The sequence below is a fragment of the Coloeus monedula genome (genome assembly GCF_965178545.1).
Source record: "Coloeus monedula genome assembly, chromosome: 9".
NCBI lineage: Eukaryota > Metazoa > Chordata > Aves > Passeriformes > Corvidae > Coloeus > Coloeus monedula.
Genome location: NC_138789.1, coordinates 3068915 through 3091521, shown reverse-complemented (window position 1 = coordinate 3091521; position 22607 = coordinate 3068915).

The window sequence follows — 22607 nt, the reverse complement described above, 5'->3', positions numbered from 1 at the left end:
AAGTGGTTTTAATTTGTGTCCTTTGCTTGTCCTGTAATTGTGCGTTTGCACTGTACTAAAGGAATTAAGCACCTTATACATCACTTGTTCTCCCTGGCATCTAGACTCTCCTGTTCCTTCTGGAGACTGGGGAGATGGGAATTACACAGGGCAGGATTCTGGAATGAACTTCTGAGGAGTAAATTCTGTGGAGAGAAGTGTGAGGATTGCTAAAGCCTGGTATTTCCAGTTGCATTTCTAACACGGCTGGATTGCTATTTTCGAGCGTAGCTCCTGTAGCTTCCCATTTTATTTAAATAAAAATAGTTTACTGTTATTAGAGTAGAATGAAGGTTATTATTTAATGCAAATTAGAAAGTTTCAATAACTAAACCCAAACCAAATAAACCTGGAAGAGACATTTCATTTAAAGAAACAAAAATCAACCAGTGGAAAGCAACCAACAAAAACCCACCCCAAACCACTGGACACTTCCATCCTTTTTTGTAAATTCCTCTGAGGTTTTCAAATATGAGCAGAGAATAATAGAAGCTTTTCACTTTCATAGTTCTGAGATACGCTGGAAGGGACCTTAAAGCCCATCCAGTCCCACCCCCTGCCATGGGCAGGGACACCTTCCACTAGCCCAGGTTGCTCCAAGCCTCGTCCAACCTGGCCTTGGACGATTCCAGGGATCCAGGGGCAGCCACAGCTTCTCTGGGCACCCTCCCAGGGAACAATTCCTTCCCAATATCCCATCTATCCCTGCCCTCTGGCAGTGGGAAGCCATTCCCCCTTGTCCTGTCCCTCCATCCCTTGTCCCAAGTCCCTCTCCAGCTCTCCTGGAGACCCTGCAGGCACTGGAAGGGGCTCTAAGGTCTTCCCTTCTCCCAGCTGGACACTCCCATCTCTCCCAGTTCAGAGATCCATATGAACATGATGATACCCTTCCAGGTCTGGCAGCAGCAGAAGTTTCCCACTGCTTTGTTCCACAGAAATGTGTATAGGAGGCTCCTGCTCAGTTGAGGTTGGACACATCCGAGGAGTGAATGTTCATATCCAGTTTAAAGGAATTCCTCAGCCACTTTACAATGCCATTAGACTGAGGAGATTGCTTTTGCTGTGGGATGGAGCCAACAGAGACTCAAATTCCACTTGAAACCACAGTGGCCTCATTATTTTTGTAGGGCCTGCCCTATCAGCTTATCTCTAATGTCACAGCAGAGTGTGCTCTGCCTGAAGAAAAAAGAAAATCATTACCGATTAATTATGTCAAGTTTCGCAGGAAATAAGCAATTAGAACTTGCACAGAGGGGAAAAAAAAAAATCGATGGTGCCAGTCAACTTCCACAACAATTAGTGTTGGGAAGGCAGGAGTAGGGACAAGGAAGAGCAACCTGGAGCTCCCAAACTTGCAACACTTCATGAAACGATGGGGGAAAGGGCTTCTGATTCCCCCCACCCACAAAAAAGCCACAGCTGGACACAAGGCAGCCAGGCAAGGTGAGCAAATCATTAAGAACCCCTGGGAAACCAGCAGTGTAGGATTTTCTCAAAAGGAATTGGACACTTCAGAACAAATGTAACACCGTGGCCTGTGCCAGAGGACAGGAACGGAGAGAGGAGGCCTAAATGCTAAAATAACTACTATGGCCCTTCATATTCTTTTTTTATCACCTTGATTATCGTCAACATTCTTTTGTTTGTGCTGGTGTTTCAGAAACGTAAATTGCAAGCTCACCTACACGCTGAAAGTTTCTCAAGAGTATATTCCTTGCTATATAAAAATATGGCAAGTATTGCTAGTTCTTCTTCTCTTAAACTGCTTGCCTCCATTATTTCCAGCATGCACCCTGTAGCAGCCTTTTTTTTTCATTTTCTTGCCCGTCTTTTCACTTTAGTACATTATTCCCTTTGTGTCTCTCCTAGCTCATTTAGTCTCATCTGCGCTTTAATTCTCTGTTTTTAAGCAAATTATCTCTTTTACTCATGACTCAAGTGGCAGTTTTGACATAACAGTAATATCACTTTATATTTTACTTTCAATGCATTCCACTCTGACTTCTTCTAAGTTTCTTTAAGAAGTGTTTGAACTGATAATTTTTCATTAAAAACACCTAGAACAGAGACACTGTCAATTTTTTTTTGCAGAGCTCTAAGAAAATTAGCATTTATAATTGATAAATAAGTGGGAATTCATAAATCATAACCAGAGCTAGAGGAAACCAGAGAATTACTCTGGGTGTAGGTTCTTCTAAAATTAAATAATATATTCAAACTTACCTGTGCCTTTTCATAGGTCTGGACTCCTTATCCTGAGGGCAAGACATAAAAACTTTTCCTTCCTCCCTCCCTCTCTTCCTCCCTCCCTTCCTCCCTCCCTTCCTCCCTTCCCCCCTTCCCTCCTTCCTCCTTCCTCCCTCCCTTCCTTCCTTCCATCATGAAGACAAAATACTAATTTTTGGAATTCTAACCACAACAAATTAAGGGATGTAAGGGCATCTATCCAGCAAAACTGTAGTCAAAAACATATAAAATAACCCCAGTTAATAAGGATGAGGTGTGGAATTGCTCATCTGCATCAGCTTCTCCAAGGATGGTAAATGGTTAATCCTTTATCTCTGGAGATAAGCATTAAAATACATACATATATCTATATCTATATCTATATCTATATCTATATCTATATCTATATCTATATCTATCTTCATCCAGTCCAAAAGGTCAGCACAGGGCTTTGCCAGCTCACCGTGTGCCCAGGAAAAATGGATGCTTTTGTTGTCATAGAAAAAAAAAAAGAAAATAAATTAGGCTTAGACTGTTCAGGAGAAGATGACAAATGAAAAACAACAACCAAGCAAACCCATAAACAAAAACAAGCAGCAGGAGAGAATAACATGGACAAAAATGACTTTTGATTTTTTTTTTTTTTACCCCCGAAAGAGAAACATTGGGAAGAAATCTGGAAAATGGGCCTAGTGTTGTCTCCTGCTGGACCTGGAGCTAGGAGTGCTCACTGGATCTAGGAAAGAATCTGTCAGATGGACACAGAAGAGCACTTACACTTCACATATCCTCAACCCTGTACCCCCAAAGTCCAGGGGTCTGCACATCCTTTCCTAAGTTGCTGAGGATTTGGAAACTTTTTGCCAAAGGAGGTGCCAGAAACAGACAATACTTTTACTGCTGTTGGCAATGGTATTGATAGATAATATTGATAACTTGGTAAATAATATTAAAAAGTTGGTAGATAATATTAATAATAAGAAAAAACATTTTAAGTTATCCAGTTAACAGGTGCATAAAAGGGTGTTGGGGGAAAGGCTGCACATAAACCTTCTACAACAACTAAAACGTTTATAAGTGCTGGGAATATGGAATTCACGCTCTGGAGGGGAATGGACTGTGTCAAACTTTCTCTTTTTCCTAGGAATCTTTGCTTCTTGGACCTAACAGACTTTCCTTCACTCACTACTGCACACTAAGGAGTCATGAAACTCTTAAAAATAAAGAGATAGAGCAGTTTCATGAAGTTTTAGAACCCTGGAAAATCCAGTGCAGACATCATGGAATCACCAGAGAATCCCAGCACGGTTTGGGTTGGAAGGGACTGTAAAGCTCATCATGATTCCACCCCCTGCCATGGGCAGCGACAGCTTCCACAAGATAATATAAATATTAGAACTCTTTTCTGCTAAAACAATGGATTGTGTTACAGAAGAGAAGGGTTCTTACCCATGTATATGACCCGTTTCATAAAGAATGACAAATCAAAAATTCTCCCTTGCAGATTCCACTGTAAGAAAAATGATACCAGGAAGGCTGTGGTTTGGAATACTCATTGTCATGAACTTTTGACAGGGATCCATTATGGAAAATAGGAAGGAATGTCAGACTGGAACTTAATGGATAAAAACTATTTTCAACATCTCGCATGATTTGATTTATTTTTCTCTTTCAAGTGAAGTGACATCTTGCACATTTTAAAAACGATTCTCAGAACGTTGTGGGCCATACAGCAGATGCCAGGTGCTGCTGGGAAAAATCTAAAGCCACTTGCAATCAAGTCAGGAAAAGAAATTTTACCTGTTTTTGTCTTCTCTTCCCTATCCCCACCACATCGGGTGTCTGAGAGCACAGCTGGCTCCTCAAAAGTCCAGCACAAGAGCTCATTCTGATGAGGAATTCATTCTGAATTCCAGTTCTAGTTCTTAGGAAGCCACCCGTGAAGTCATTCACGCTGACTTGGAATTAACTACAAAGAGGAAACTTCCAGACACACATTCAGAGCTGTGCAAATGGGACCTGCTGGAGATTTCCCAACACACACCCTTAGGAAAGGAAATCGTCCAAGCACATTCCATCCGGATCAGTGCCTATGACAAACTCATTCAGGTTGTTAAATCATCTTGAAATTAAAAAAAAAAAAGGGATATCATCATAGATTACTATTATAGCTTCATGGTTCTGGAAATGTTCTGTTCTCTGAATCATAGAATCACGGATACACTGAGGTTGGAAAAGACCTCCAGGATCATCGAGTCCAAGCTGTGCCCGATGCCCACCTTGTCACCAGCCCAGAGCACTGAGTGCCACCTCCAGCCCTTCCTTGGACACCTCCAGGGATGGGGACTCCAACACCTCCCTGGGCAGCCCCTTCCAAGGCCTGAGCACCCTTTCCATGGAGAAATTCCTCCTGGTGTCCACCCTGAGCCTCCCCTGGCCCAGCCTGAGGCCGTTCCCTCTCCTCCTGTCCCTGTTCCCTGTGAGCAGAGCCCGACCCCCCCGGCTGCCCCCTCCTGTCAGGGAGTTGTGCAGAGCCACAAGGTCCCCCCTGAGCCTCCTTTGCTCCAGGCTGAGCCCCTTTCCCAGCTCCCTCAGCTGCTCCTCGTAGGATTGACTCTCCAGAGTCCTATCATTGCTAAAAAATTTACAAGAAAAATTTATCCAAATGTCCAAAGTCTCCTTTCCAATGTGTCTATCACTTGATTTCCTTTTCCATAGGGGTAAGACTGCCATCTTAATTCAATACCCAAGTCATTAATAAGGGCACAATTTTGTGCCATTTAAAAAAAAAGAAAATTATTTTACCTTTTAAAACCATCAATGGCAATGCCATTTTAATCCCAGGTTTTCATTTTTCAAGCTGACATTTCCTGTGCAGCAGCAGGAATGATATTTCTTGCAGCCAGAGGGGGTCTCTCTGAGCTCCAGACCTCTGCTCTGTTCATGTAAATTCACACAATAATGCCTGAACATACACACACACCCCCCTCTGCTTACACACATCCATATAGACATGGGTATAAGAGAAAATTATTTCGATAGACAATATTTCATTTGAAAATTAAAAAAATATATATTTTTGCATACTTTTTTTTTTTTTTTTTTTAAATCCTGCTTAATAATTTAGTAGATCGGTGTTTACACTTTGGATTTATTATCCAGCTGAGGGGAAGGTGGAGGGAAAAACCTTCCCAAAAGACATCTGGATTCAGTCTGTGTATTTTAGACTTATTGCAAGTTTAAGAAAAGGCTGAGGAGAGCAGCTGGCACACATCTGAAGACATTCACATAATTATATTTTATTGTACTGATAAAGATACAAAAATTTGGTCTTTAAACCAATAGATTAATGGCCATGAAGACTGCGAAGTATTTTGATGAATCTCGATTTCCAAAGTGACCCCATTAACAATCCCTACCCAGGAAACTTTTTCTCTTTCACCTTGTGAAAAACTGATTTTAGAAGACAGTGTCCCTAGGACAAAGTTTCTAAAATTAATTAAAGAGGCGTAGATTTTAAAGGCAGTCAACTGTGCAAGGGTAAAGAACAAGGGGCAAGGCAGAAGGTGAAATGTATCATTCCAAGGAAAATTTCAGGGAGTGTTAGTTCATAAGAACAGTGAAGAAATCTGTACCAAACTGAATTATGGCTTTGGATCCCATCCTGGACAAATGCCAGCAGTGAAGGAGACACTGACCTGAATTTGGGTTTATTTGTACAATAAATTTTCTTGCCCCTGTTCCCAACTGATTTTGTCAAAGGAAAAAGTGTTCAACCGAAAACAGGCTTCAAGCTCTGGGATATGTCAAGAAGCAGAAACACATCCAGCCTATATTAATATAACCCTTCACTGACCCAAGGCATTCTGATATCCCACTTTTAATAAATTACTAGGCCAGAATAATACCAATAAACATTAACAAAATAAATTCATGGAGTCTTGCACTGGCTCAACATTAACATCAACACTGGCTTGAGAAAGACTTCAAATTTTCAAAGAATATAAGAATTTTCCCTTGGTTATAAGAATTTCTATGGTTATAAGAGTTTTCCCTTTTGTATTGCTTAAGAGAAAATTTTGTAGAGTCTCGTCAGATGACAGAATATTTTTATGATTGATGTCACTGAAATCCATAAAAATGATGTCTTTTTTCACTGACAAGACAAAAACTGGCAAACATGGAAAAGCTTGATGTCTCTCAAAAGGAAGACAATAAATTCTGTTAGAATAAGAAATATTTTGTACAGAGACATGCAGCAGTTATTTTCTCATCTATGAGTTATGCTAACACTCCAAATTGGTTTTTTTCCTCAAAATTGAAATTGTTTTTCCTGTTTAACCATCCCCTCCAGTTTGTATTTATATTTATACCCCAATGTCAGTGACATAGAACAGAATTGGGGTCACTCTCTTCTCTGCTCTCACTGAAGTCACCTCTTCTTTCCCCGATGCAAAATTGGAAAGTCTGAAAGAGTCTGATATGGAAAATTTCATTTTAATGATCTGAACTTCTTCATCAACCTGAAAGTCTATTATTCTTGCAGGTTTTAATGCTTTGGACACTTAGAGTCATTAATCTCACTGTTTTATGGCAGAAGTAAAGGAGAAAAAATATGATCTGTTACATTGCATAACTGTTATAGATTTTACAGAAGTTATTTCTTCCTTTCTGACCTCTGTGGAGATACAGAAAGTCATCTGAGAGCTGAGATTTGATTAAAAAAAAAATCATTTTAAGGAAGAATTTGTATTTGGCACACATCTGAGAAGTTTGACAAAAGGTCCTTTGGAACATTTAGAATTCCAGATTCTTCTTTAAAGAAAAACATACAGATATGTATACACAAGGTCCAAAATGAAATGGCCTCAGGATGCTCCAGGGGAGGTTTAGATTGGATATTATGAATAAACTCTTCATGGAAAGCATTGTAAAGCACTGGACTTGCTTTCTGCTTCCATTTATTCCATCAAATAAATTGTGGAACTCACCACCTTGCCCTCTTCCTTTTTTTTTTTTTTTTTTTTTTTGTCTGCAATTAAAATGAGCATCTGTAGCTACTGGAATTTGTTGTGAGATATTGTTAATAAATATTTGTAAAACAGATTTGTTAGTGAGTTATCCATAAGGTATTTATGAGCCATCCTGATTTAGCTGTGCAGTCTAATGTCCATTTTTCTCCTCAAGTTATATGGATACAGGCCATTAAGGGGAATACTACCTCACTTTGAGCAGAAAACATATTTTTTTTCCTTTAATTTATTCCCTGGAAGTGTGTTTTTCAGCAAACCAAAGCCTTCAGCACTTTAAACCCTTAGCAGACACTTGTTCTTTCATCACTTCTCCTTGTCAAATCATTCGACTGAAAAAGCCCACCCAAGAATACGCCATGTCCTTGTCAAATAACGACACCAATTCCCAAACATGAATTCCTTATTTCTCCTCACAAACCTCTGAATTCTCAGGGTTTTCTTTTCAAAGGTGCTGGCCATTCACAGAATGAGTTTCACTGCAGAATAGAGATGATAAACTAAGATCCACAATCAAATCCCTTCCTTCTCTGTCCACATTTTGGCTTTGTGGAGATTGGATTGGTGTGGTACAAGGTGTGTTTCAGGAAGCAAAAGGATGATAAAAGCCCAGACTCCCCATCACCTTTCTGCTCCCCTCCAGAGTTCCTGCGGTAAATAGATTCACTAATAACCCCAAAAATGAGTTTTCTGATTACTTTTTCTGGTGGGACAGTAGCTTTTCTAGGTCTTGCAAACAGCAGCACTGACAGGATTCCTTTCTTACAGCCTCACTGCTTGTTTATGTGACATTGGTACCTGATTTTTAACCAAATTAGCTTTGTATTTTATCCCATGGAGTCATGGAAGGTTGGAAAAGATCTTCAAGATCATCAAGTCCAACGTTTTATGGCCTGCCCACAAAACCTTATCATGAAGTGCCACATCTGCTCGTTTTTTTGGACACTTTCAAGGTTGGGGACTCCACCACTGCCCTGTTCCAGGGTTTGACCATGCTTTACGTGAAGATTCTTTTCCTAAAATCCAACCTGGATACCTCCTGGCACACCTTTGGGGTGTTTCCCCTGTTCCTGTCTTTAGCTGCCTGGGAGAAGAGGCCAACTCACAATCTCCTTTCAGAGAGTTTTACTCCCACATCACCATTTCCACTCTGTTTCTGAGTGGTACAGATAACCTGGAAAGGAATGAATCCCATTTCCATTCACCTTTTTGACTGGATACATTAGGTTAGAAGCACTTAATTATCAGCTCTACTTACTTTCATATTATTGCTTGTGCTCAGTGCAGGATAGAGAAAGAAATCAGTTAGGAAAAGGAGAGAGTCCTTCCCATGCACAGTTCCCTAATGGGGTAGACTCAGGAGAATCCCTCATGGCAACTTCACACCCTCAGAAAACGGTTCTGTCCAAGTGCATCCAAGTATCACTATCCTGATACAATTTTCTTGGTCCGCAGGGTAAATATTTGATTTAATGGAGCAGCAAATTTAAAACGCCAAATGTCATTTCCTTCTCTTCCCAATAGTCCAAGGCTTGCTCACTGCAGTTAATTTTCCTTTCTGTTCAAATGCAGTGAAATACAAATCTGAAATCAAAGGTAACATCAAGAAAGAAATGCAGAGCAAACTTGAAGCCCAAGAGTATCAGTTTGCTTAATTCAAATGTGTCTTTACCAAAAAGTAAATTTTTCAAGTATATCTTATATTGAAATGTTTGAGTTGTGTTCCTCCAAAGAGAATGGGACTTCTGTTTTGAAATGAAGGGAAAATAAAAAAAAATCTAAAAAGACAGAGAGGAGGGAATATATAAACATATATGTGTATCTAAATATACATCCTTTCCTTTTCCTTTTCCTTTTCCTTTTCCTTTTCCTTTTCCTTTTCCTTTTCCTTTTCCTTTTCCTTTCCTCCCGTCCCCTCCCCTCCCCATTCCCATTCGCATTCCCATTTCTGTTTCCCCTTCCCCTTCCCCTGATTTGCAACCACCATTTTAAATCAGTGATCAAAATCAGTCCTCTTGGATTTTTTTTTTTTCCCCTGAGGGGAAAATACTTTTAAAAACTTTTAAAATATTTGAATTCTTTTTGCTTGCTCATTCAGCCACTCTGAAGATGGTTTGCAGCCAGAGCCTTCCTCCTTTTTCCTCAAGATCTAATACTTAAAAAGAACCCCAAAGTCCATCTTTGTTTATACCAGAATGTGCTAAAGACTTTTGAAGTGTTTTTCGGGTTGCATTTACCTGTTCTTTACTCACAAACCTGGCAGCTGGATTCTCCAACTTCATGATGGAAATCATGCCCTGCCTTCATTATTCAGTAGCACAGCATCATTTATTTCTTGACCTCACATTTTAAGGTAAAACTGATTTTCCCACATCAATTTTAAAGCACCTCCCTCAGCAATATTCTGGACATCAGAAATTAAGTTCCAAAATCCCCAGTGCTGTGAGGGTTATAAAATGGCACTGGGAATGCTGATAGTACCTTTAAACAACCAGGCTGGGAAAGGAAAGGAAAGCTCTGAGCTGACAGCTCTGGCACTTCCAAAAGTTATGTCTGGAAAGGGAAGCAAGAATAATCCTGCAAGGCAGAACTGAGGAAGCAGTACTGAGCCTTTTCTTCAGTTATGCCAGGCTGTATTTTCACCTTCAATTAACTGTGGTTTCCTCTCTGGGACAAAAAGCTAAAAATAATTTTCATTTGTCTGTTCCAAGCAGCTAAAACACAGTCAGGAAAGTGTTAGAGGTACCTGGCTCTGGTGGATTTGGGGTGTAGGAAATCCCTTCTACTGTCCTGAGCAACAACCTGTCCATGCATGACCTTCTCTTTTATCTCCTTTTCCCTCTGTTCTCCATGGTTCTTCCAAATCCACTCCAATCCCTCTTTTCCCTACTAACAGCCCTTCTCCTACACATCCAGCATGTCTTACACAAATCCCTTTTCTTGATATCATATAATTTGTTGTATGTGGTCTTATACAACCACTAAAATTCCTTCTGTTGACTCATCCCTGAGCAAGGGGAGCTCATTGATGAGGACTTCTTTTTCCACTCCTCCTGGGAGAGGAGTGTCCTGCTCCCAGGCTCTCATCCTGCTGCACGACTCCAACCCCTCCAACATCTGCTGGAAAAGCAGCTGTAGGGAATCCAGGAGTCTCCTGGAATGCATGAAGGATAACTTAAGCCAGGTGAAAGACCACCCTACCAGAGGGAATGTGATCCTGGACATGTCTGGCATTGCAAGCAAGGGACAGTCACCCTTGGCCTTCAGCACAGGCTCTTGAACACTGAGCTCTCATTGTCTTGTCCTGAAAGGACCCATAAAATAGCACCAGCCCCAGCACAGCGTCCAGTTACAGGTGCAGGCAATGATTTCTCCAAGGCAGTGGCTGAGTTTGACATTGAGCGCCCAAATCAGGTCATGATTTGTGTGTCTGTGTGTCTCCTTCTTTTCCCTTATAATCCCATGTTTTAGGTTACAATGTAAAATACAACCAAAAGTATATATTCTGTCACCATCTTCATAAGATGTTAAAGCAGGTGGGGCAGTGTTCTTTATCTCCTTCATGACTCATCCCATATCCAGGAGGTATCTTCTGTTAATGGGCCATCAAGCCTCACTGCCTGACTCACAAAATTACATCATCCCCTCATGAGATGCTCTGCCCAGGGGGAGGAACCAAACATTCGTACCTGGATATAATCTGAGGTTTGGAACACCACAGGCAGCCCTGACCTACTGGATTCCCTGAGTACAAGAGCTACGTAACCACCACTGGACCTTCAGAGGAAGACCAGACCCTTCTACAGGATCACTGCTTCAACAGAATCACATCTATCACTTCAACAGGACTGCAGCCACCATTTAATGGGACTGCTACCACCACCCTCACCGACAGGGTGTCAGGCTGTATCCTGACTGTCTGTTTAAGCCAGTGTTTTCTGCCTTTATCTTACTTTTCCTAGTAAGTTGCAGCTCTGAATTGGAGTCTCCCACTGGTTTCTTTTCAAACTAGTGCGTCCCAGTTTGGCAAGGTTCTTCCTTAGATAATCTTACTGCAAAACAAGCCAACTCTCACTCCACACCTCCTCAGCTGTTGTGTGACAGGCCAGGTTTGTTCTGTTCACGGGCAGGCTTTTTTCCTCAATGTTCTTGTCTAAATCTTCCTTCTTTAATTTATTATTTTTTGCTCTGAAAAGGTCCTTGACCAGAAAGTAGACATTTTCCTTCCACATACCCTGACACAGCTGGGGCATTTTCTCAGTTTTCTCATTTTCAGGGAAGAACTGTGACTACTTGAGTACTTTGAGTAGAACCGATTGTTTTATTCCTTTGTTGCATTCATTCAGTTCAATAAAATCATTGTTGGTAAAAAACCCTTCATGTACAAATTGATAAAACACAGTACACATTAATTTTTTTCCTATAATATCTATCAAATTACATCGTTTCTGTCTAAGACTCTCTGATAAAAAAGAAAGGAAACAAAGAGAAAAAAAAAAGATTAATCACTAATTTTGCCTTTGATTCCTCATCTGTAACTGCTACTGGTTGAAGATGTTTTATATTCAGAACTGATCTCGAATTGTCTTCGGGGGCAGCTGGTGAAGACACTGGAAACACCAAAGGTTTCAGTGATATATTAAGAACCTAAGGCTAAGATAGCAGTTAATATTCATATAAAGAAATTAGTATGAATGGAGACAACATGAAGCATTTAAAGGTTATTCTATAGGCAAGTTGTTAATGCCAGATTACTCCAGCTGTGGCCTAATCTCTGAGCTAGTTATAGTAATTATAGTAAATAATCCAAGCATGTAATCCATGGGAAAGACATGAGAAGAAATTCTTCCCTGTGAGGACAGTGAGACCCTGGCACAGGTTGCCAACACAAATTATTACACAGATAATCCCACTGCATGATGAAGACACAAACTTTCAGTGGAAAGTGCTCGTGAAATTGTGTAAGTTCTTTAAAATGGGAAAAATACTCATTTAATTATAATTAGTAAATATATTTTGCAAAGGTTTTGTGAAAAGCAGAAGGACTTGGTCACATCTCATTTCATTTTTTCTCAGGTTTTACTGATTCCATGAAAGAACCTGCAGCATCCACATTTTAGAGAGGCAAATTCCTCCCAATACAGCTGTTGCCTTACTTAAACCTGATTCTATTGCTCAGTACTGCCTAATTAGGCAGACTTAATCTTTGCGTGTCTGAACACTTAATTTTGAGGTTGTAATTTCAGTTTTAATCAAAGGCAAGGTAAAAGCAATACCCCAAAAAAGCAGAGCACACACATAAATGAAACATCAGCAAACAGCTCCCCTTTTGTGCTGACAGAACCTGAACCTGCCTCAGCACTGCTCCTGAAACAAACAGCAAATAAAAAAGCAGATGTTCACAGAGCTATTATTGCACTAATAAAAGATGGAATTTCATGAGAAACTTCCAGTCCTGATAGATAACTGAAGGAAAATCTGCTGAAAGACAAACATAATAATGAATGTGCTGTGCTAATGAATCATTGCTTGTAAGAGGCCATTCAGTCTTGACATTAATGATATCAAATGAGCTGTGGAATGTATATGAATTAAATTATAGTACAGTGACAGTTTGAGTATTTGAAGCTACATAACTCACTGAATTAAAAAGGAAGAGGCAAGAATGTGGGTTTTGGCAGAAAAGAAGATAAAAGATATAGAGAGGTGGGTCACATTCTTGGGCAGATCAAATGACATGGGGTATTTTAGTTTGTTAGCTAACAGAGTGCCAAGTTATAAAGTGTGTTTCTGTTTGAGTTAAGAGTGTGCAGGGGTGGTACAAGTGTGAACCTTCCACTGAACTGGTCTGCCTGCAAGTTTTGTAACTTGTACTTTTCTCAGAAGTGCACAGAAAGGTTTCCCAGCCAATATTTTAATATATGGAAGAAAATGTTACATTAAAAACAAAATATATATATATGTATATAAAATCAGTATGACTGCTTTGTGGAATGCATTAGGTTGAAAATATTAAATGGACTGTTAAATGCAATTACAGTCACAATGTCAAACTCCTGGAGCACTCGGTGCTGCCAGAGTCATTCCATGTGCACAACAGGAACTCCATGCTTGCAACAACTGCAGGTGGCCATGGCTGCTTGTAAATCCTGGCACTACCCTCAAACCCTTCCCTATATAACAATTTCAAGCTATAATTTTTAAGAGTTTATCGCCATCTAAGGTCACCAGGATGGTCAGGCAAGGCTTGCCCTTGGTGAAACCCTGTTTGCTGATGAGATCTGATATTTAGTTCAGAAGTTTTTTGGCTGTTTAATAAAGCATTAAAAACTTCTCAAACATTTCCAAATAATAACAAGCTTACTTTAAATGGGAGTAATTTAGGGGTTTTTTTGAGAGTTCTACATTATGTTTACATTTTACATTGCATTCAGTGAAAACTCGTTACAAACATCAGCAGAGACAATATTGGGTGACAACCCAAGAGGTCAGTTTTGTGGCTTTAAAAGAATAAACCTTTCTCCTATTAGTATTTATACCTCCTGACATTTAAGGATTTCACAGGATCATAGAAACATGGAAAGGATTGGGTTGGAAGGGACCTTAAATCCCAGTTTTTCCACCCCCTGCCATGGGCAGGGACACCTTCCACTATGCCAGTTTGTTCCAAGCCCTCTCCAACCTGGCCTTGGACACTTCCAGGAATGGGGCAGCCACAACTTCTCTGGGCAACCCTCACAATATTTGTTCTCTTTGGGAGTAACCATGAGGAATAGTTTTGATACTGGTAAAGCAGACTGCCTGGGATGAGAATTTGAAGGAAATATTTACTTTGTGAACCTTTTCCTGGTTTTTCCTTTAGAAGCAAGAACGTAGCTGGTCTTTGATGTTCATGGATTTGTAAGACCTAAAGTACCTATAGCTGCAACACTTCACTCAAAGTCTACTCAAGATGGAAAGCATCAGCTCCTTTTGAATAACCTAATAGTTATTTTTTCCTAATTGTAAAAGGCTTTAACAAACATTTGTTCAGCAGAATTTCACAGCAGAGCAAAAGTCAAAGCAGAGCTGGAGTGACAGCACTGGGAAAGGGGAAACTGCCAGCAATTTCTGTCTGTCAGGAGTGTTCCATACAGGAACAGCAAAGCACCAGCACAGGGTTTGGAGATGCATTATAGAAGGTTTTGACTTTCATGAAGAGTTAATGAGAATCATACCTTTGAGTCCCTCAGGCAACAGTGCACTGGAGCAGGCTGACAGTTCAGGTATGACATGATCAACCCCTCTCTTACCACAGGAAAGTGAGCTGCAAGACATGAAATAATAATGTTGTGTCCTAGGCGAGCTCAAGGAAAGGGTCACATCCTTGGGGAGGAGGAGACATCATTTGTCAACAGATGACTTTTCAAAGGAAGTTTCTGCCAGCATCCAGAACACCCAGCTACTGGCAGCTCTTTAAAAGCATTGCTGAAACCATCACCTGACACAAAATGTTTGAAGGTTTATTTTTTGACCGTCCACAGACTGGAAGAGAGGCTGTAGAGCAGCCAGACTGTGGCCACTGCAGCAAACCTATTCTGTGTTTTTTTAAAAAAATCACATCCTGCAAATCTCTTGAATGCTGAATTTTTGTTACTTTGAATCATGTCAAGTAGGATTTGTTCAGTCACTTGTTTTTTAAATATATATTAGGATTATTTGTACGGATGCTAAACAATGCAGAGGGCTGAGGAGCTGAGACTCCTTTCTTGCACTTATTTCATTTATAGCTAAACACAGCATGATATAAAGCACCACTAAAAGTGGACCAGGCTCTGTAATAAACCTTGAACCTCTAAGTAAGCTGGCATATCCAGGGAAGAAATGCTTACTCCAGGTGAATCGGGCTTGGAGTTTATCTCAGCAATGTCACATTGGGTTACTGTGGCAACAGGTCCTGTCTGTATCAGGCTCACTGACTCATTTTTACTTCATTAATTACTGTCAGCCTGAATGTGACCATCATGATGTAGTAACCCCAATGTTCACTGGCGGATTAAATCACGTCATGACCTGCAGCCAATCGAATCACTTTATGGCACATTGGATTTGCTAAATTAACCCAAAAATTCTACTGCAAAGGCTTTTAGGAATTCTTTAGTGTAATTGTAATGCATGAGCAATATGTGATGTGTGGTGGCTGTGTGTGTTGGTAAAATTCAGCTGAAGTCAAATGGCTCATGGGCAAAAGTCTTCTTATGTCACTGAAAAATCACAGCAGGATGAGAGACAAAGCAAGGGAAACACCAGATGTGCAGCTGAATGTTTTGTCAAATATGTGCGCATGCATCCTTACACCCCAGCCAAAGGAAAATATGCAAATTCCAAGGATGTTTGAGTCCGTGCAGGAACAGAGCTAATTTTGGGGCGGTGGGACGCACCCTGCTCAGACACAGATTCCCTGGCTCCTGGCCCACAGTGACATAAATATAGCAAACCTCAGTCCCTCTCACTTCATTATGAGCTAAATTAAGCTGAAATACTTAAATATTTCTATTTTAAAAAATCAGTGCTACTAACCAAGAGAAAGCTTTCTATCAGAGTGTGATTTTTGAATTAGAGTTCCATTTTTTTTCCCAACTATTTGAGGTCACTGTAGACAAGAATACAGTAAATATTGGAAGCATTCTATGAGACAGTGATAGCTGAGCACAAGTGTCATTAAGGAATTCTAAGGATTAGCCTACTTTAGTCTTGCAGTTTGTTTTAGTTAGATATTGCACAGGGTATTTATCTTCATGGATACTTGTTCACATGTCAACAAAGTTAGGCCACATGATCACTTATACTGATTGTTGGAAGACTCTTTTCAGTCTCCAAACTGAATTTCCTAGGTATTAATAGGTACTTAAGGCTAGGGAAAAACAATCCACTCATGTCTGGAATTAGGATTATCCTCCTTCATAAGACAAAGAGACTTCACTCAGCAGTTTGAATGAGGCACCAGAGAGAGTTTGCTGCTTCACTTGTCCCTTTAAAGCATATTTTTAAGATAAAGCAGGTGTTACAAAGATATGTCTTAAGCTTTATTAGAAAGCTCATCCACTTAAAGTTGTTCCTAAAGGCTAAATAAATGAAAACCTCAATCCTGCAGTGCACCATAAAATAACTTTTTTACACCCAGTGGAAGAGAGCAATTTCCAGATAATGTTGGATTATGGCACTGAGGCACTTGAATCCTTTCTTAACATGCTTGGTTTTGATGGTCAGTTCTCATATCTTGTGATAATTGACTTTGGTATCAGAGTAATTCTCTTCCAGAAGTTCTCTATCAAACTGTTTCAGATAATGAAATTCTCAAATGCTTTATTTGATTCTGTAGCAGAAGAACAAATGTGAAGAATAACTACTGAACATCATTATATGCATGAAGCCTTATTTACTAACCCCCCACACCCTCCCCTTCCAAGAAGATCCTGTGGAATGTGGACTTTCAGAAAGGAGTGATGAAAGCAATTACCATGAAGAAACACTCATCAGATTAATATAAATCAGAGAATATGAGAAAATTAGTGTAAATGTAAAATGCTGGGAAAGCAACAAGGTAGGATAGCAATGAACTCTATTAAGAGATTAGATTAGGAAATTAGGAAATTAAGAAATTCTATTAGGAAATATCTGTTTATCAGGTTTAAGAGTGCTATTGAGGAGCAGTCAGTGAGCTTGAAACAGGGAAGCTCAACGCTGATTAAAATATTCACTATAGGACAGTTCTGGGACTGCCACATGAAGTCAATACTTCATTAGATTTGAAAGATTGGACACTGAATTTACCAAATGGAATATCATTCCCAGATTTGTAACCATATTTTGGACACTCTTTTTAATTACATGTTTTCTGTTTAAGCCTACCTAGTTGCTGGAGGTCCCAACGAGACTTCTTCCAGCAGGATTTCCATAATACTTTCTTCCAGGAGGATTTTTAAATGCCCTCTGGACCATTTAGGATGACATTTGGTCAAAACCAGGACACTGCACAAGTCAAAAGTCAGCCTGCAGCTCTATAGAAATATGTATATGGGTTTCTTTACCTATTTTTTTCTGACTAGATTTGACGACCAAGTCTGGAGTAAATTTGCTAAAATCCCCAGCTTAAAAATAGCTCCAAATAAGCCATCTGAGGCCTGACTGTTTTACTTGGACTGATTTCTGCCTATAAGGGCTAATTTACCCAGATGCCCATCTAGGTTCTTTTACTGCATAAAAAAAGCCAGAATGGCTCTAAAGTGTGCAGTGCTCTTGGTTTAACACAGAATTCTGGATCTCCAGGCTCTGTTTGGGTTCAGCTGTGTTACTGAGTCAGTTGTTCTGTGTGCTCTGGGCACCTGTCATATTTGGGGTCTTGTGTTGAAAACCAGGAATTTCCCACCTTTAATAAGCCATTGAACTGGATTTTTCTTTTTTTTAACTTCACCAGGGCTCCTTTTGATGCATGAACTCAGAGGGAGACTCTTCATGCAGCTGTCACAGAGTCTCAAAATGGGCCATGTTGGAAGGGCCCACAGTGGCTCATCTGGTGCCACCTCCCTGCTCCAGCAGGGCCATCCCAGAGCACAGGGCACAGGGTTGTGTCCACACAGCTCTGGAATATCCCCAGGGAGGAGAGCCGCCCAGAGCCTCTGTGGCCAATGTGCTCAGGGCTGGCCCTGCCCAGGGCAGCAGTTCTGCCTCCTGGGCGGGGCAATTGCCGGGCTCAGGCCCTGCCCGGTGCTCTGGTGCCATTGCTGGGCCCCGGAGCAGAGCCCGGGCCCTGCCCTGAGCCCTCCCTGCAGCCAGGGACAGCCAGGGCTGAGGGCCCCTCTCAGCTGGGGCTCCTCTCGAGGCTGAGCAGCCCCGGCTCCCTCAGCCTGTGCTGGGCACGGAGCTGCTCCAGGCCCTTCCTCAGCTGCGCAGCCTCCGCCGGCCCCGCTCCAGGAGCTCCCTGGCCCTGCTGGGCTGAGGAGCCAGAGCTGGACACGGCACCCCAGAGGTGCCTCCAGGGCTGGGCAGAGGGGCAGGGTCACTCCAGAGGTGCCTCCAGGGCTGGCCACAGGGGCAGGGTCACTCCAGAGGTGCCTCCAGGGCTGGGCACAGGGGCAGGGTCACTCCAGAGGTGCCTCCAAGGCTGGGCAGAGGGGCAAGGTCACTCCCTGACTTGCTGGGAATTTTGTCCCCAGGATCTCACTGGCCCCAGGGCCCACCGCTGGCTCAAATGCCACATGTTCTGTACAAATACTCACTCCAAGCTTCCCAAAATGGGAGCTGGCCACTCCTTTTTGCGCAAATAACTGTGCCGTTGCAGGACACCAATGTATTTACTTGTCACAGAACATAACCACCCCTGTGGGATGTGTTACTCAGCGTGTAACCTCAGAGTAAACAAACTGTAATCAGAAATAAAGCTTTATAAAGGAAACCTCTCTGAGGCAAGAGCAAGGGGCACTGAGGCAGAATTAATATTCCTCTTAGCTACACCATTTATCCCAAAATAGGGCCAGTGGTACTGGAAAGACACAGTGGAAGAAATTGCCTTCCTCACATAAATCTCCAAAGGAATCCTTTTAAGTTGTGGAATTAAAACCAGCAACAGGGGAGATAAAAGCCAGCCATTTTGTTTCAAGTTAATCTTGCAAACCTCAGAGATAAGGCTTGACAAAAGAATGTCTTAATTGGAGTCTGGCATCTCCATCCTTTAGTAGCTGCGGGACTTTGTTCCTGCTTTCATTCCTTCCTGTATATTACACTTTGGAATCCCAATTACACTGCTAATGTAAATTAAAATGTAAATTAATCTGTTTACTAATGCAATTATGCAAAGGAACTCTGCTTCCACTTTAATGCATTAAAAGGAGAAGAATTCTTTAAAATCGTTGCATATGTTAGTTTTTATTATCCTGAAATAAATAAGAACTAATTAAAGAAAAGCTGGTTACATTGAAATCAGTGAGAAGCTTCTTCAGCAAGATCCAGTCCTACCTGATGACTGCCTTCAATAAGCACACATTAGAAAGAGAGTTTTTCCTCCTTTAATTGACATGTGTAATTGGCTTCAGAGCTGTCTCATCCACCACCATTCCTCTCCTCTAAGAACCCACTTATTTCTCATACTCAGGTTCAAAAGTCAAGATATAGGGGTAAGGGAAAGGATGCAGTGACATGAGTCAAGCTGCTCAAGAAATAAATCACATCTTGGGATATTACAAAAGAATAATTCTAGAGGTTTATTTTAAGGTATTATAGAATCATGGAAACATTTAAGCTGGAAAAGACCTCTAAGATGAATCCAGCCATTAAGCTAATGGTGCCAGGACCGTATTTTAAGCACCACTTCTACACACTTTGAGCAGTTCCATGTGTGGTCTGTAGGATTTTTTCATAAACTAATGTTATGGATATCATGCAGATGATTTCATTAGAAGTTATTACCAGGAATGCTAAAAACAAAGAACAGACTCTATTGTTAATTCTAAATGTCTTCAGAACTGCATGTTGGGCACATAGCTGGACTTCTGACCTGCAACTTGAATTTCACGAGAGCTAAGAATTTACATTCTCATCCAAACACCATGATCTAGAAAACAATCAGTTCCTCTCAGTCTGCAGATGACATTGCAATTTATGAGAATATTTTCGTTTGCGTATTTGCATAAAGATGTAGAATTTGGGGGACAAAAGCCAGACTGACATAATTTCCTCACTCTGAGGTGTGTCTTTTCTTTCCTTCCCTTCTGGAGAACCAGCTTTCCTGGAAGTTACCATCCATGCATGGGCATGCTCAGCAGGAGTGAGTGCTGGACCACTGCTTATGGTCAGGTCTCTGAATCGTGGACTCATGGAATCATTAAGGCTGGAAAAGACCTCCAAGGCCATCGAACCTTTGACTAAAACCCACCCTGCCACTAAACCATGTCCCAAATTGGCACATCCACTTGTTTTCTGACCGTTTTGGGGAATGGTGGCTCCACCACTGCCCTCGGCATCCTAGTCCAGTGCTTGACCATCAGTGAAGAAATTTTTCCTCATATCCAACCTCCCTTGGCACAACTTGAGACCATTCCCCCTCTTCCTACAGCATGTTATGTGGTTGAAGCAGTGAAGCACTCCAGGTGGAAGAAATTATAGGATTAACTGTTCTGGCCACCCCACGAGAGACAGCATTTACTACATCCAAAGATCAATGAGAAGATTAAAATGCCTCCAAGGCTGGAATGGGTTTAATAAATTAAAATGTGGTTGTTACAGGTAATTTTAGCAGTGTGCTTCCTTATGAACATCTTTCCAATCTTGTCAACATCTTTCTGTTGGCTTTCTTTAACTCATGGATTTCAGTTCATTTCAGAAAGTAGGAGACCTGTGTGAAGGTGACAAATTAGGAAAAATGATGATGATAATTAAAAAGTAATAATAAAAATAAAGCAAAGTTCTAACAAAATATTTTTCCATGAACAAAGCAAATAGTAGCAGGTGGCTGACCATGCGTTCTCAGCCTTTTACTTTTATTAAGTCTGATTAATTTTGCTTTGAAACAAGAGTTTCTTGTTTTTCTGGGCACTTTAAAACAAAGCTGCATATTCACCAGAATCAGTGAATGTTAATAATGGTGAATAATTTTCTTATTGAGGCTTTTAATTCCTTAAGTTGAATGCCCTTATTATGAGATAATTCTGTGTATCCTGCCCTTTATTAACCTCTTACATTAATCAGCATCTGCACTGCTGTTTCAAATCCTCCCTTCCTGGCCCCCAAGGTAATGAGATAACCTCTGATCTGCTCCTACTAATTCTTCTGGACCTTTTCAAGAATTTCTGCTCATCTTCAGAATACAAGAAAAACCTCCAAACACCAAGGATGTCTGTCTTCATCTTTTAAACAGTGGCCTTGTATCTCCAGCCTTCCTGTAAATGAGATCCAGAGCTTTGCTCCTGGAACTTTGTATTTGGAGAAAGGAGCAGACATTTCTCCATAAAGTCAAGCACGTGTCTATATTTCCTATTATGAAAGGTTAAGTGTGAGATATTCCTATGGCTTTTCCTTTATGTAGGGATGTAGAAAATTCCTGTGCACCTCCAAATTCCTCCAGTGTGCTGGCCAGAGTGCAAGAGCAGGGAACAGGAGAGTAAGGAATACTGTGGATTGCCTTCTTCCCATTTAAAATGTACTGTGCAGCCGGTATGGAATGAACCAAAACAGAATTGATGTACACTATAAGGCTTAGACAGCCATCCCAGAGTGGCAGAGCTGTGCTCTTTTAACTGTTGTCTTTGCATAAATCATTCTCATATTTAATACTGATCAATATAACACGTTTCATTAAAAACCACTTTTATAGTCAAAGAAAGATCTGAAGTACTCTGTGCCGTTTTGTCTGTAATTCACCACGGGTTTTGTCATGTTGGATAATTTGGAAAAAAAGTTTAAATAGCTCTGATCTGACCTCCTATTATTGATCAAAATTTGCAAGCAACTAAACTACAGACACAGTTTTAGTTGTATTTTATTTAGCCTCTATATTTGACGTCAGGTGCCTTTTCCTCTTGGAAATGTTTAGGGTAAATCCTACCAAAACTCGGGCACATTTGTACTCCATGTATTTACTACTGAGCAGAAATTCTAAGCTGTGTCTATACCCCTGATTTGACTGGTGTGGTGGGAATGGCAATTAATTCCCAAAGCATTGTGTCCTGTGTGCCTTCTAAGAGGTCATTATTTCTCCAGGATGAGCTGTTAACAATCCTACAGGAAGGACATCTACATGATTAGACTGTGTAAACAAAACATTATTTAGGTGATCAGCAAATCTCTGCAACTACAAAGGTCAGTATTAAAACCCACCTTGATAAAACCTTAGACCAAACCAAACAGGAATGTTACAAAGGCTCCCAAAAATGCCAACACAAGAGACAAGCACAGCATGACGTCATGGTCCAGGGGCTGTAAAGATAAATCACAAATGGTTTCTTGCATAAAATATGTAAAATAGGTCCTAAATTTGAGGCATGAGGAGCAGGCAGCACACCTTGGCACTCGTACAAGAGTGACTTCAAGCAGACTCAGCAGGAACAGGAGGAAGTCCCAAATATCAGCGTGCTGGGCTTGGGAAAGCCTTGGGACTGCTTGTTGCACCCCCACCTCTCCCGTACCCTCAGGAAACTGCTCCCACTGACCTCAGGACCCCGAGGAACAGGTGACAGGGGTGAACAAAAGCAGAGAAAATGGTGGAATTCTAAATGTTCCTGTCACTGTGAAAGAACTAATAACCATTCCTGGATTAAACCTAAAGGACTTCATGGAAAC